Source organism: Capra hircus, chromosome 7 (assembly GCF_001704415.2).
Source record: "Capra hircus breed San Clemente chromosome 7, ASM170441v1, whole genome shotgun sequence".
NCBI classification, from domain to species: Eukaryota; Metazoa; Chordata; class Mammalia; order Artiodactyla; family Bovidae; genus Capra; species Capra hircus.
This window is the reverse complement of record NC_030814.1, coordinates 62950374-62964457: the sequence shown is the minus strand read 5'-3', so window position 1 is coordinate 62964457 and position 14084 is coordinate 62950374. Positions and strand designations below refer to the sequence as shown.

Here is a 14084-nt window from a genome sequence, read left to right as displayed (position 1 = left end):
AGATTTTTTTAATTTAACTTTTGCATGATTGTCTCCATAGCATCCTTCTTTCTTCCCTCTCTACCTTGCTGCTCCCTCTGTGCCTTTCCTTTCACATAGCTGCTTTCATCACATAAACTGTACCTATTTATTTTCGTTAATAAAATCCAGCTGTCATTTATGCCTCCGTTTTTTAGATCACAGTTGAAATAGACTATAAAAGTTAGATGAACCTTCCCAGCTGACTTTCTTCTTAGATTTTAAATGCATCCAATGATATAGTTTAGTTAAGAGAACAGTGAACTGGATAAGAAAAGAATAAAATATTTTTGTAGGTTCTGTGCAGATTTGGTGGAATTATCTACTTGTCTGGTTCACAGGGTTAGGCGCCACAAAAATGGGTAGATTGGTATGTGCTACATTTCTTTCCCCTCTGGCAAAGGGGAAAGAAATTTCAGTGGGAGACAGTGGCAGAATGCTGTTACTAATGAGGTTTGAATCAGATTGTTTACTGGTTATGTAACATGTTGCTGGGAGTATTATTAAAAGTTGCCTTCTGTATCAAGGTAGAGGCAAGTAAATTCTGCTTACCCTCTTCACTGGGTGTTAATTCTTGGCTGAACCTGAAGCACATTAGACTATAACCATAATTATACCTGGGTAGCCTGTCTGTTTCCTGTTTTCATCATGAACCCAAACATTATGATTTGCAGTGATGATCTTTTTTGTGCCTTGCGTTAAACGAGGCAGTATGTTTTCTCTTACTTCTGAAAAGAGATTTATAACTTGGTCAAATCAAAGCTACTAGCTTCTTGTCTTTTGAAGACTAGGTAGTAAAATATAAACCTTCTAAAAATTTCTTGGTAACTTGAAATACTATTTTTAAAAATCTATTTAATACATATTGTTTGAGTGTTTTATGTAAATTTTAATGTTACCGGTAGTATGTAGAGTCTGAATAAGAAAGCCCTTTTTGTTTATGACTTATCAGTGTTTATTATTACCAGATGTATATGTTGACTTAGCTGACTTGAGAACTCGTTAGGATATAGCTGCCTTTATTCCGCTGATGATCAGTTTTCCCTGTTCTATTTATTTCTAGAGTGACTGTATTAGTAGTCTGTTCGTGTGCTTCATACTAACACGAAGAAGAACTGAAATAGTTTATTTCTTCAAACGTTACAGCTCCCTTATATCCTGTGGGTTTGCCGGCGTACTAATGAGGTCGAAGACAATGGAGAAGATCTCCTTTTACAAGGGACAGTCTTATAAAACCCTGAAGGAGGACTCTTATTTCTACCAGTCTGGATATTTTGGAGAAAAGATTATTTGGGGGTAGAACCCTAGATGACTGCACAGAGGTAGAATGTTTTCCCCACCAAGGATGATGATGAATGTCCTCACAAAGCCTGTCCATGTCTTTTTACACTTTGATTTTCTGCTTCCAAAGTTAATAGAACAATAGTAATTGAAACTCTCAGTGCTGGCTTATCCAATTCATTGCCATTACCTAGAACTCTGAATCTGAGAGGTGCATTTACTACTTGGAAGGTTAAGATATAAAATTCTTTTTGAAAAATTGTTAAAAGCTAGATTGTTGTTAGGACCAGCTAGTTTTTCAGTCTCATGTTCTAACATCTTTCAGTGTTTCACGACTTTGAAAAGATGGAGTAATTACACAGTTACTATTTTTTCATAAATAATCAGCTAGTTCTTCACTCTGCAGTTTTGATATTTTTTTGCCCTGGGCACCTAGGTGGGGAGATATTTGGCCTCTTTCTATTAGAGAAGTGGTATCAGTGACTTTTCTTTCTGCTTTTATTGTATTCCTAACTTGGTTGTGACAATATTTTAGAAGAAAGTATTCTTTATTAGATGGTTCCATGTGTGCGACACTGTAATTATAATTCATTTTTGGAAGTCAGTTGTTAAAGTGCCTTTTGTAAATAGAATTTGCTTTTGAATTCTTTGGTATACCAGTCTCTGCTTATAATGTGTGTATATATAAATTACAGAATGGTATACTCTGGAAATTTGAAAATGGCCTAATCTGTTGTGAGGCTTAACTGGATTTTTCCTTTTTGATGTCCATATATGTTGTTTTGTTATTATTGAAAATAATATTAATAGTAAGAAAAAGACTGGTGTCACCTTCCTACTTTTCTTTGAACATAGCAGCTGGAGTCCTGTAAACAGCCTTAAAGTTATTAAATTTAACTGTGATCTCAGAATATGGCTGGTACTTTTTCAAGGCAAGCTTTGTTTTGGTCACTTCTGTTTTCATGATGTGTTAGGATTTGCCTAGCATTCTATCTGGTAGACTATAACTTGAGATCTAGTTATTCCGGTTTGTGTGTTTCTAGGAAAAGAGGGGCCCTGCAGAACTTTTTCAAAGCTAGTCTTTCATTTTCTTTACCTTCTTCACATCTTTCTGCCCACTCAAGTGAGTAGATGAGCCTATCTGGAAAATGTCTTCATAAAGATTTGAAATATATGTTGTCTACACAAGTTAGCACTTTATACTCCAGAGAGACATTTTGTAACATACTGATTTGGTATCTGCTCTTGGTGATTTTATAATTTAAAGGAAAGCGCTATAAAGATTGACCAGCTCTGTGTCTATTCCTGTGCCTACAAGCCTCTGCAGGTATTCTCAGACACATCTGGTAGCAATGTCAGAAATCTTGCAGGCTCTGTGGGGGTGAGTGATACATCTAGATCAGGCTCTGCTTAATTAGAGGACTTAGAGAAGCAGGTGAGGTTTAAAGAGTGATTAAAAACTGGGAAACAAAAGTCTGGATGTGGGAGATAAAAAAAGACTTGTATGGGCACACAGAGAGCCTCGGTGAGTGCTGTGCTGTGAGAAGGGTCAGCTGCTGTGTGCTTAGCTCCTGAGTGGCTTTGAAATCACTATGAGAACTTTGGATGTCTTTGGAAATTTGGGAACCGTGATTGGGAAGAGTGATGATTTAAGTGTTTCTCTAGGAAAATGATTTTGGTGCCCATGTGACTGTATTTCTTCTTCTTTCTAGATGATCTAGTAAAGAATAGGTTTTCTGAATCTAGGAGAGCTGTGGGGCCAGCTTGTTCTTGGTTTCTTTCTCTTATCTGCTTGCAGTCATGGATGTGGCTTATGCATTTTATAGTGATTATATACCTAGGTCTAGGATTGGTTTGATAGTAGTGATGACGGTGTCTACTTTTGCTAATACTTGGTGACTAAAGATGTTAGAACCACAGGGGTAAGACACTTTTAAAGCTATACCCCCACAACCACAAAGAAGTTATCTCTGAATGTGTGTAGGCAAGTGACTTTCTCCCATTGCGGATGGTCCTAAGGGCCTTGGTTCTCAAACCTACTGCAGAACCTGGGAGGTAGGGCCCTGCTGTCAATGAATCTGAATTTTGTGGAATGGTTATGAAGGATTTGTTTCTTTAAAACCCCCATCTGTAATTCTTCTGTATAGGTTTGGTTGAAGTGATGGTGGCTTTGACCCATATGCACATTTGCAAGGGTTAATGTGGTCAGGAGATTTCCTTTTGGCTAACAGTGTTGGGTGAAATTTTTGAATTGGTTTGTTTGCCTTTTATTTTGGATTGAAGCAATTAGAGAGATGTTGGATCAGAAGTTGAAGGAGCTGTTTCTTTGAGTTTTCCTTTGGATCTGGGCCTGAGCAGTGTGTGTCTATATGTCTGTCTGTCTTGGGGAGACTATTGAGGGGGGTTTGTGTGTATGTGTTTATGGCAGGTCAGGAGGTTCTACTCGGGTAACTTGAAGTAAGAATAAGACTTGGTTTCTTGACATTAATAACAATTCATTTGAATGGAAACCTGGTTAAGTTTAACAACATTTTCTTCATACATTCATTTTATGTAAAATCATCCTTTAGCTTCCCTATCAGCCTCCCCTAAATCAATCCCATTCTGGTAGCCCAGGTTGACACCTTGGAGTCATTTTTGACTCCTCCGTTCTCACATTCCCCTTATCTCTTCTACCAGGAAACCTTTTGTCTCCCCAAACATGTGAAACTGTCTGCTTCTCAACCACCATGCTGCTGTCATCCTGGTCTGAGCCACCATCATCTCTTACGTAAATTGCTGCAGCACTGAACTGATCTCGGTCTCCCTGCTTTCTACCCTTGCCCCCATCCCCAACCCCTCCCCATTCTGAACATGTGGCCTAGAGTGATTTTTAATAATATAAGTCTGAAAATGTCGCATCTTCACTCAGAGCTCTTAAATGGGTCTACATTTCACTTACAGTAAAGGCCCAAAGCCCTTATCTTGCTGCTTGGCTCTCTTACCTGTTTGACTCTATTCCTTGTTTTCCCCTTCTTGTTTGCTTATTATCAGGCTTCGTGGTCTTGAGATGGCTTGAATGTGCCAGACAAGCTCCCGCTTTGGGATTTGCACATTGCCTGTTGCCTCTGCTAGTTTTCTCTGCCTGGCTCACTCTTTGGTGTCTTCTCAGTGAGGCTCAGCCCAGCCACCCTGTTTAAAATTACACCTCTTTCATAGCACTCCTAAACCACCTTCCTCTGTTTTATTTTTCTCCATAGCATTTTTCACCTAACAGCTATCCTGTTATCACGCATGTATTGTACTTTGTCTGTTTCCCTCCACTGGAATGCAGGCTTTATGAGGACAAGGGTTTTGGTCCACTTTTATTCACTTCTGTATTCTCTGTGCCTGTACTGCTCAGTTCAGTTACCCCATCATGTCCGACTCTTTGTGACGCCATTAACTGCAACACGCCAAGCTTCCCCGTCCATTACCAACTCCCAGAGCTTACTAAAACTCATGTCCATTGAGTCGGTGATGCCATCCAGTCATTTCATCCTCTGTTGTCCCCTTCTTCTCCAGCCATCAGTCTTTCCCAACATCAAGGTATTTTCCAGTGAGTCAGTTCTTCGCATCAGGTGGCGAAGCATTGGAAGTATTGGAGCTTCAGCATCAGTCCTTCTGATGAATATTCAGGACTGATGTCCTTTAGGATGGACTGGTTGGATCTCCTTGCAGTCCAAGGGACTCTCAAGAGTCTTCTCCAACACCACAGTTCAAAAGCATCAGTTCTTCGGTGTTCAGCTTTCTTTACAGTCCAACTCTCACATCCATACATGACTACTGGAAAAACCATAGCCTTGACTAGATGGACCTTCGTTGGCAAAGTAATGCCTCTGCTTTTTAACATGCTATCTAGGTTGGTCATAGCTTTTCTTCCAAGGAGTAAGCGTCTTCTAATTTCATGGCTGCAGTCACCATCTGCAGTGATTTTGGAGCCCAAGAAAATAAAGTCACTGTCTCCATTGTTTCCCCATCTATTTTCACGAAGTGATGGGACCAGATGCCATGATCTTCGTTTTCTGAATGTTGAGCTTTAAGCCAACTTTTTTACTCTCCTCTTTCACTTTCATCAAGAGGCTTTTTTGTTCCTCTTCACTTTCTGTCATAAGGGTGGTGTCATCTACATATCTGAGGTTATTGATATTTCTCCCAGCAATCTTGATTTCAGCTTGTGCTTCATCCAGCCCAGCATTTCATATGATGTACTTTGCATATAAGTTAAATAAGCAGGGTGACAGTGTACAGTCTTGACATACTCCTTTCCCGATTTGGAACCAGTCTGTTATTCCATGTCCAGTTCTAACTGTTGCTTCCTGACCTGCATACAGATTTCTCAGGAGGCAGGTCAGGTGGTCTGGCATTCCCATCTCTTGAAGAATTTTCCACAATTTGTTGTCATCCACACAGTTAAAAGGCTTTGGCATAGTCAATAAAGCAGAAGTAGATGTTTTTCTGGAACGGTCTTGCTTTTTCGATGGTCCAGCAGATGTTGGCAATTTGATCTCTGGTTCCTCTGCCTTTTTAAAATCCAGCTTGAACATCTGGAAGTTCACAGTTCATGTACTGTTGAAGCCTGGCTTGGAGTATTTTGAGCATTACTTTGCTAGCATGTGAGATGAGTGCCTTGGAAACGAACAGAGATCATTCTGTCATTTTTGAGATTGCATCCAAGTACTGCATTTCGGACTCTCTTGTTGACCATGATGGCTACTCCATTTCTTCTAAGGGATTCCTGCCCACCGTAGTAGATATAATGGTCATGTGAGTTAAATTCACCCATTCCAGTCCATCTTAGTTCGCTGATTCCTAGAATGTCGATGTTCACTCTTGCCATCTCCTATTTGACCACTTCCAATTTGCCTTGATTCATGGACCTAACATTCCAGGTTCCTATGCAATATTGCTCTTTACAGCATTGGACCTTGCTTCTATCACCAGTCACATCCACAGCTGGGTGGTGTTTTTGCTTTGGCTCCATCTCTTCATTCTTTCTGGAGTTATTTCTCCACTGATGTGATCACGATAAACTGTGGAAAATTCTGAAAGAGATGGGAATACCAGACCACCTGACCTGTCTCTTGAGAAACCTGTATGCAGGTTAGGAAGCAACAGAACTGGACATGGAACAACAGACTGGTTCCAAATAGGAAAAGGAGTACATCAAGGCTGTATATTGTCACCCTGCTTATTTAACTTACATGCAGAGTACATCATGAGAAACGCTGGGCTGGAAGAAGCACGGGTTGGAATCAAGATTGCCGGGAGAAATATCAGTAACCTCAGATATGCAAATGACACCACCCTTATGGCAGAAAGTGAAGAGGAACTAAAAAACCTCTTGATGAAAGTGAAAGAGGAGAGTAAAAAAGTTGGCTTAAAGCTCAACATTCAGAAAACGAAGATCATGGCATCTGGTCCCATCACTTCATGGGAAATAGATGGGGAAACAGTGGAAACAGTGTCAGACTTTATTTTTCTGGGCTCCAAAATCACTGCAGATGGTGATTGCAGGCATGAAATTAAAAGACGCTTACTCCGTGTAAGGAAAGTTATGACCGACCTAGATAGCATATTAAAAAGCAGAGACATTGCTTTGCCAACAAAGGTCCATCTAGTCAAGGCTATGGTTTTTCCAGTGATTATGTATGGATGTGAGAGTTGGACTGTGAAGAAAGCTGAGCACCGAAGAACTGATGCTTTTGAACTGTAGTGTTGGAGAAGACTCTTGGGAGTCCCTTGGACTGCAGGGAGATCCAACCAGTCCATTCTAAAGGAGATCAGTCCTGGGTGTACTTTGAAAGGAATGATGCTGAGGCTGAAACTCCAGTACTTTGGCCACCTCATGTGAAGAGTTGACTCATTGGAGGAGACCTTGATGCTGGGAGGGATTTGGGGCTGGAGGAGAAGGGGACAACAGAGGATGAGATGGCTGGATGGCATCACTGACTGGATGAATACGAGTTTGGGTAAACTCTGGGAGTTGGTGGTGGACAGGGACGCCTGGTGTACTGCGATTCATGGGGTCGCAAACAGTCAGACACGACTGAGCGACTGAACTGAACTGAACTGAACTGATATGAGTGCAACTAACTGTGCGGTAGTTTGAACATTCTTTAGCATTGCCTTTCTTTGGGATTGGAATGAAAACTGACCTTTTCCAGTTCTGTGGCCATTGGTGAGTTTTCCAAATTTGCTGGCATGTTGAGTGCAGCACTCTCACAGCATCATCTTTTAGGATTTGAAATAGCTCAACTGGAATTCCATCACCTCCACTAGCTTTGTTCATAGTGATGCTTCCTAAGGCCCACTTGACTTCACACTCGAGAATGTCTGGCTCTAGGTGAGTGATCACACCATCGTGGTTATCTGGGTCATGAAGATCTTTTTTTGTATAGTTCTTCTGTGTATTCTTGCCACCTCTTAATATCTTCTGCTTCTGTTAGGTCCATACCATTTCTATCCTTTATTGTGCCCATCTTTGCATGAAATGTTCCTAAAATGCACCTCAGTAGTTTTGGATGAATAGCTTGAATGAATTTAACAAGTTCTCTGAATATGCTTAGTACTGTTTTTTAAAGATTACACTCTAGTGGGAGAGTCGAAAATCAAGAAAACCAACAAATACTTACAATTTGGTAGTACAATGAAGGAATTGAACATAGTTTTAGATTAGAAACTGGGGAAAACCTACTTTATATAGAGTTAATGGGTTGATCAGGGAAGGTGTTGGGGATGATAGCTAAAGCTGAAACCTTGGAGAGCTAGACATTAGTGGTTGGAGCTTGAAGAAAGTGGTCCAGACAAAGAATAGCATTTGTAAAATCTGTGAGGTACAGAAAATATTCTACTACAGGAAGATAGATGCTTTTCAAAAAATGAATTCTTACTATTATTTATTGGAACCCGAAAGTATTTGGCCCTATCTTTGATTGATTTTTCTTAAATTTCAGCCTCCAAATTTGTAGAACTTTGAAACTACTGGAGAGAATTCTTTTGAACTCTTATAAATCCTCTTCAGTAAGAATTTTAATATGATTGAGGTACATCTGCACTTCCATTTTAAAGTTGGTTTTCCCTGGTAACTATACAAGAAATTCGTGTTTATTTTAAGATATGCAGAATTGCATGAAGCAGAAAGTGAAAAGCACCCTGAATCCCTCCCCATCCCATGGCTAATTCCTTTCAAAAGGTTTGTATTCACATTCTCTTTCATTCATTAGACTTAAATACTTATTGAGCACATATATCACTTGGCTTAACAGTGATGAGCAAAAACAGATACGGCTCCTCTCATTTACATTCTTGCCAAGTTGGACTGGTAAATGTAAAATCATAGATATGTTAACTGCTGCAAAATAGAGATATGTGACACAATAAGTGTGTATAACAGGGGAGTTTCACCTAGGCAAGCCCATCTGGGAAGGCTTCCCTGAAGAAGGGATGCTTGAGCTAAAATAGAAGTATGGGGTGGGGGTGGGGTGTGTGTGTGTGTGTGTGTGTGTGTGTGTGTGTTGTAATGTGATACATTCTTTTGTAATGCATGATATCTCTTAATTTTATTGCTGAGGTGCTACTGTATTCTTTGAATTTCCGAGGTACTGCTCTGTATTGTTTTTGTCTGGTTGATAGTTGCAGTTTTTCAGGAGAATTTCAGGGAACTTGACATACACAAGGATTTCTAAAGCTCATAATTAAATACCAGTTTTCTTTCTAGCTATCTGAAATGACACCCATCAACGAAAGAATCAGCTATTAGGTTGGTGCAAACATAATTGCGGTTTCAGACTGTGAATTTTAAATCATTATAACTAGGCTCAAACACATCTTTATTAGTCAAAATAGGAACCATTATAATCAACGCATTTTTGCCAGTGAGAAATAAGTTTATTCCTGTAGCATAAAAATTCATGCCTCAAGATTCGATGAACACTTGGAAAGCATTTTCTGTCTCCTGCTGGTTGTGGAAGTGTTTTCCCTGCAGAAAGTTGTTGAGATGCTTGAAGAAGTGGTAGTTGGTTGGCAAGAGATCAGGTTAATATGGCAGGTGAGGCAAAATTTCGTTGCCCGTTTCTTTCAGCTTTTGAAACAATGGTCGTGCAACATACAATTGGGTGTTGTCATGGAGACAGATTGGGCCCTTTCTGTTGACCAGGGCTGGCTGCAGGTGTTGCAGTTTTTGGTGCATCTCGCTGATTTACTTCTCAGATGTAATGGTTTCACTGAGATTCAGAAAGCTGTAGTGGATCAGATGGGCAGCAAACCAGCAAACAGTGATCATGACCTTTTTTGGTGCAAGTTTGGCTTTGGGAAGTGCTTTGGAGCTCCTTCTCAGTCCAGCCACTGAGCTGGCCATCACCAGTTGTATGAAATCCACTTTTCATCACATGTCACAATCCAGTCGAGAAATGGTTCATTGTTGTTGCATAAAATAAGAGATGACACGTCAAAGCAGTGATTTTTAAATTTTTTAAATTTTCATTCAGTGCACGAGGCACCTACTTATCAAACCTTTTCACATTTCCAGTTTACTTCAAATGCTGAACTACCATAGAATGATTGACATTGAGTTCTTTGGCAACTTCTTGTGTAGCTGTAAGAGGATAAGGCTTTTCAGCTGGCACTAGTGGTAAAGAACCTGCCTGCCAATGCAAGAGACATAGAGATGTGGGTTCTTTTAGGATGGACTGGTTGGATCTCCTTGCAGTCCAAGGGACTCTCAAGAGTCTTCTTCAACACCACAGTTCAAAAGCATCAATTCTTTGGTGCTCAGCTTTCTTTATAGTTCAGCTTACATCCATACATGACCACTGGAGAAACCATAGCTTTGACTAGATGGACCTCTGTTGGCAGAGTAATGTCTCTGCTTTTAATATGCTGTCTAGGTTGGTCATAGCTTTTCTTCCAAGGAGCAAGTGTCTTTTAATTTCATGGCTGCAATCACTGCCTGCAATGATTTTGGAGCCCCCCAAAATAAAGTCTGTCACTGTTTCCATGGTTTCCCCATCTATTTGCCATGAAGTGATGGGACCAGATGTCACAATCTTAGTTTTTGGAATGTTGAGTTTTAAGCCAATTTTTTCACTCCTCTTTCACTTTAATCAAGAGTCTCTTAAGTTCTTCACTTTCTGCCATAAGGGTGGTGTCATGCCTGTCTGAGATTATTGATATTTCTCTCAGCAATCTTGATTCCAACATGTGCTTCATCAGCCCAGCATTTTGCATGATGTACTCTGCATATAAGGTAAATAAGCAGGGTGACAATATACAGCCTTGACAATATAGACTATCCTTTCCATAGTCTAAAATAAATATAAGATACAAGCAAGTAATAAGCCATTAGCAAAAAACCATTAAAATGATGTATAACATAACCACATTTATTTAAGAATATATTCCAGTATCAAATTAAAAAGTTCAACAATGCAAAACTGCAGTTACTTTTACACCAACTTAATAGTCAGGTCTTTGTCAACCAGAGGTAAACTATAAAAAGCCAAAGTAATAGCAGATAATGCGTTCACAGTTATTAAGTCCCTCCAAGTTGTGAGAAGTAGTACACATTCTTGTCTAGTCAGTTACTGGCCTTCTGTGCCTGCTGTATGTATTCTTTACTCTGTTTTAATACTGCATCTCTGTTGACTTATCATATGAAAATCCAGAGTGAAGCTAAGTGATATGGGACTTCCTTGATGGTCCAGTAGTTGAGTCTGCCTTGCAATGCAAGGGACAGATTTGATCCCTTGTCCGGGAGGATCCCATATGCTGCAGGGCAGCTGAGCCTGTGCGCCACAGCTCCTGAGCCCAAGCTCTGGGGCTTCCGAGCCACAACTACTGAGCCCATGCACCACAAGTGCTGAAGCCTGTGTGTCCTCGAGCCTGTGCTCCGCTTGTTGTGTGTCCTCGAGCCTGTGCTCCCAACAAGCGAAGCCATTGCAGTGCGGATCCTGCATGCTGCAAATAGAGAGTGGCCACGGTCACTGCAGCTGGAGAGACCGTGCACAGGAACAAGAGACCCGACATAGCCAAAGCCAAGTAGAGACACTAAAAACCAAGCAGACCGTCAAGTGATGCGCTAAGCAGCGCAGGAAGCTCTCCATGGAATCTTCTCTTTCTTCTGGGTACTCTTTGTGCTCTTTGAGATTACAGATAGTGTCTTTTAAGGCTTAGTTTCTAGTACAGAGTATTCCTTGCTTATTGCTGCTGCTGCTAAGTCGCTTCAGTTGTGTCCAACTCTGTGCGACCCCGTAGATGGCAGCCCACCAGGCTCCCCAGTCCCAGGGATTCTCCAGGCAAGAACACTGGAGTGGGTTGCCATTTCCTTCTCCAGTGCATGAAAGTGAAAAGTGAAAGTGAAGTCACTCAGTCGTGTCTGATTCCTGGCTTATCAGGTACCCAATAAATTTGTCTGAATCAAGTTCAAATCTTACTCCGCTTTGTGTCATCCTCCAAATCTGTATATTTATTCCTTCTCTCTTGAGCTCTAATTACACGTCTGCTTGGACCAGTACTTGGTTCCTTATACCCCTCCCCCATCGCCTTTTTACCTCGTCTAGGCTATAACTAGAATCCCCTTTGGGGGTGAGTGGTGTCTAATTCTTTCAGCTTTTAAACCTTTGCCTTTCTTAGATTGCCCTGTTTCTCTTCTCAGTGGGCAGCAAGCCCTGTGACTTGTTTGCCTGCAATGTCCCTCACATCTCTTCCACCATCACTCCCTGGTCTGTGTACCACCATCCTGGTGTGTCTTCCTCGCATAGTTGGATTACTAACATGTTTTCAGTGTACGCTCTCTGCCTCTCAAGCCTTTACTTGTCTGTGTGCTGCTGCCTTTTTTGTCTTCCTGAAATGCCTCTTTGAACGGATCTTTCTGCTTAGATAGAAGTGTACCCTGCACACAGGATTACTTCTAGTAGCCTGAGCCCTTTGCTTTTGTATTCAGTCTTTCCTTGTTTGGCTTTCATTCTGCAGTGGTGTCTTTCCCTTTAGCTTCACAGTCTAGCTGCTGTCTCCTCCCAGTCTCTTCTGCCTCATTTGGTTTAATGATACATGGGTTTTCCTTATTCCTGTCCTTTCTTACCAACTGGGCTATGAGTTATAGATTGTCATATTCCTTTTTGGATCTTGTGATAGACGTTCATAAAATGAAACGGAGCCTGTCAGAGAAAGGTTACCACTTTTTTCTGTCACTTTCCGTTTGCAGCACAGTTCATTCCTTCTTTAGGTGGGGGAAACACGGAGCCTGTCAGAGATAGGTTACTCTCATAGCTCAGTTGGTAAAGAATCCACCTGCAATGCAGGAGACCCTGGTTGATTTCTGGGTTGGATTCCTGGGTTGGGAAGATCCGCTGGAGAAGGGAAAGGCTACCCACTCCAGTGTTCTGGCCTGGAGAATTCCATGGACTGTATAGTCCATGGGGTCACAAAAGAGTCAGACATAACTGAGTGACTTTCACTTCACTAATTCCTTCTTAAACAATCTTATTCATAACTGTGTACTCTTTCCACCTTTTCCTCCCCAGTTTCCACTTATATTGGCATAATTCTGCTTCCTTTCTGTTCCTTTTAAGTTTCCCCTAAATAGAAATTTGAAAGTGTTTGATCACTAGATTCCATTATATTCACTCAAATTGCAGTATTGATGAGATTTGATCCCTGGATTGAGGATCCCCTGGAGGACGGCATGGCAACCCACTCCAGTATTTGTGCTTGGAGAATCCCATGGACAGAGGAACCTGGCAGACTATGGTCCATAAGGTCACCAAGAGTTGGACATGACTGAAGTGACTTAGCGCACATGCCGGATTTACCTTACACAGATTATCCTATGTATTTCCTAATGGAGTGTTAGATTTGGGGGGGGATTCTGTGGGTTTTAAGGTAGAACTAGAAGTTCCCTGAAAGATATCTTAGGCATTATTCAGTTTTTTGTTGGGGCAGTTTGTTTTATTAACTTCTTTGTTAGTCTGCCACCTATTATTGTAAGAAGACTTGGGTTTTCAGGAGAAGGCTCAGTTTCCTATTTAACATTCGAAAAGGCTGGGTTAGTGTGACTTCAGAAGAGCATAAAAGAGAAAACAGAATTTGTCTTCTATCCCTGCTTATGCTATTGAAATGTGACTTTAACATTTATTAATAATAACTGTTTTGAAAGAGCTTCTCGTGGAGGTTTTTTGCAAAAGAAAATAATTCCATGATTTAAGTTCCATGATTTTGGTTTTCATAGGAACTAGTTAAATCACATTTAAGGAGTGATAATAGATATGTTATTCCCAATGGTGTACCTTAGGGTAGCTTTAATGTGTTAGGTGGCTCAGCATGACAGAGGCACACAGGATTTGCTCAGAAGCCAGTTTTCATGTGAGGCATTGTCTTACGTATCTGGGCTATCAAATACATCTTCTCTTCTCCTTAGAAGAAAACTCGGAGGTGAGCAAGCCCTGGTGCACATTAATATACCAAAGATACAAAATACGGACTCCATGCTGAGTAGTTCCTTTGGGAGTGAGAAGAAATGTTTCTTTTCCTTAGATAGTTTATGCATCATTAGGCAGTAGCCAAGCTTCTGCAGAATCCACTGAGGAATGTGAGAGAAGCTGGGAGGATTGGCGAGATGGGAGGCAGGAAAGGAGAATGAGCACAAGAGAGAAAGAGAGTAGATGTTGGTGGGAAGTGACGGGGGAAAGAAAGTGAAGGGGGGGAGAAAAGGCTGCCTTATTTCCTCTAAGATGTGCATTGTTTTCACCTCATAACATCTCTGAAATTGG

At 40.9% G+C, this 14084-nt stretch overlaps 1 protein-coding gene across 2 annotated transcripts in view; it reads left to right on the top strand.

The window, feature by feature from the left end:
• The window catches only part of SMAD5 (SMAD family member 5), a 58826-nt gene that overhangs the window by 2139 nt on the left and 42603 nt on the right, over positions 1–14084 (top strand). The window contains exon 1 of one of the 2 annotated variants that reach the window (XM_018050347.1): positions 7647–7663. The exons of the other annotated variant lie outside the window; for it this stretch is intronic. The gene's annotated coding sequence lies outside the window, so the exon portion shown is untranslated. Of the gene's footprint in view, positions 1–7646; positions 7664–14084 lie in introns of those variants that run through there. 2 annotated transcript variants of the gene reach the window in all.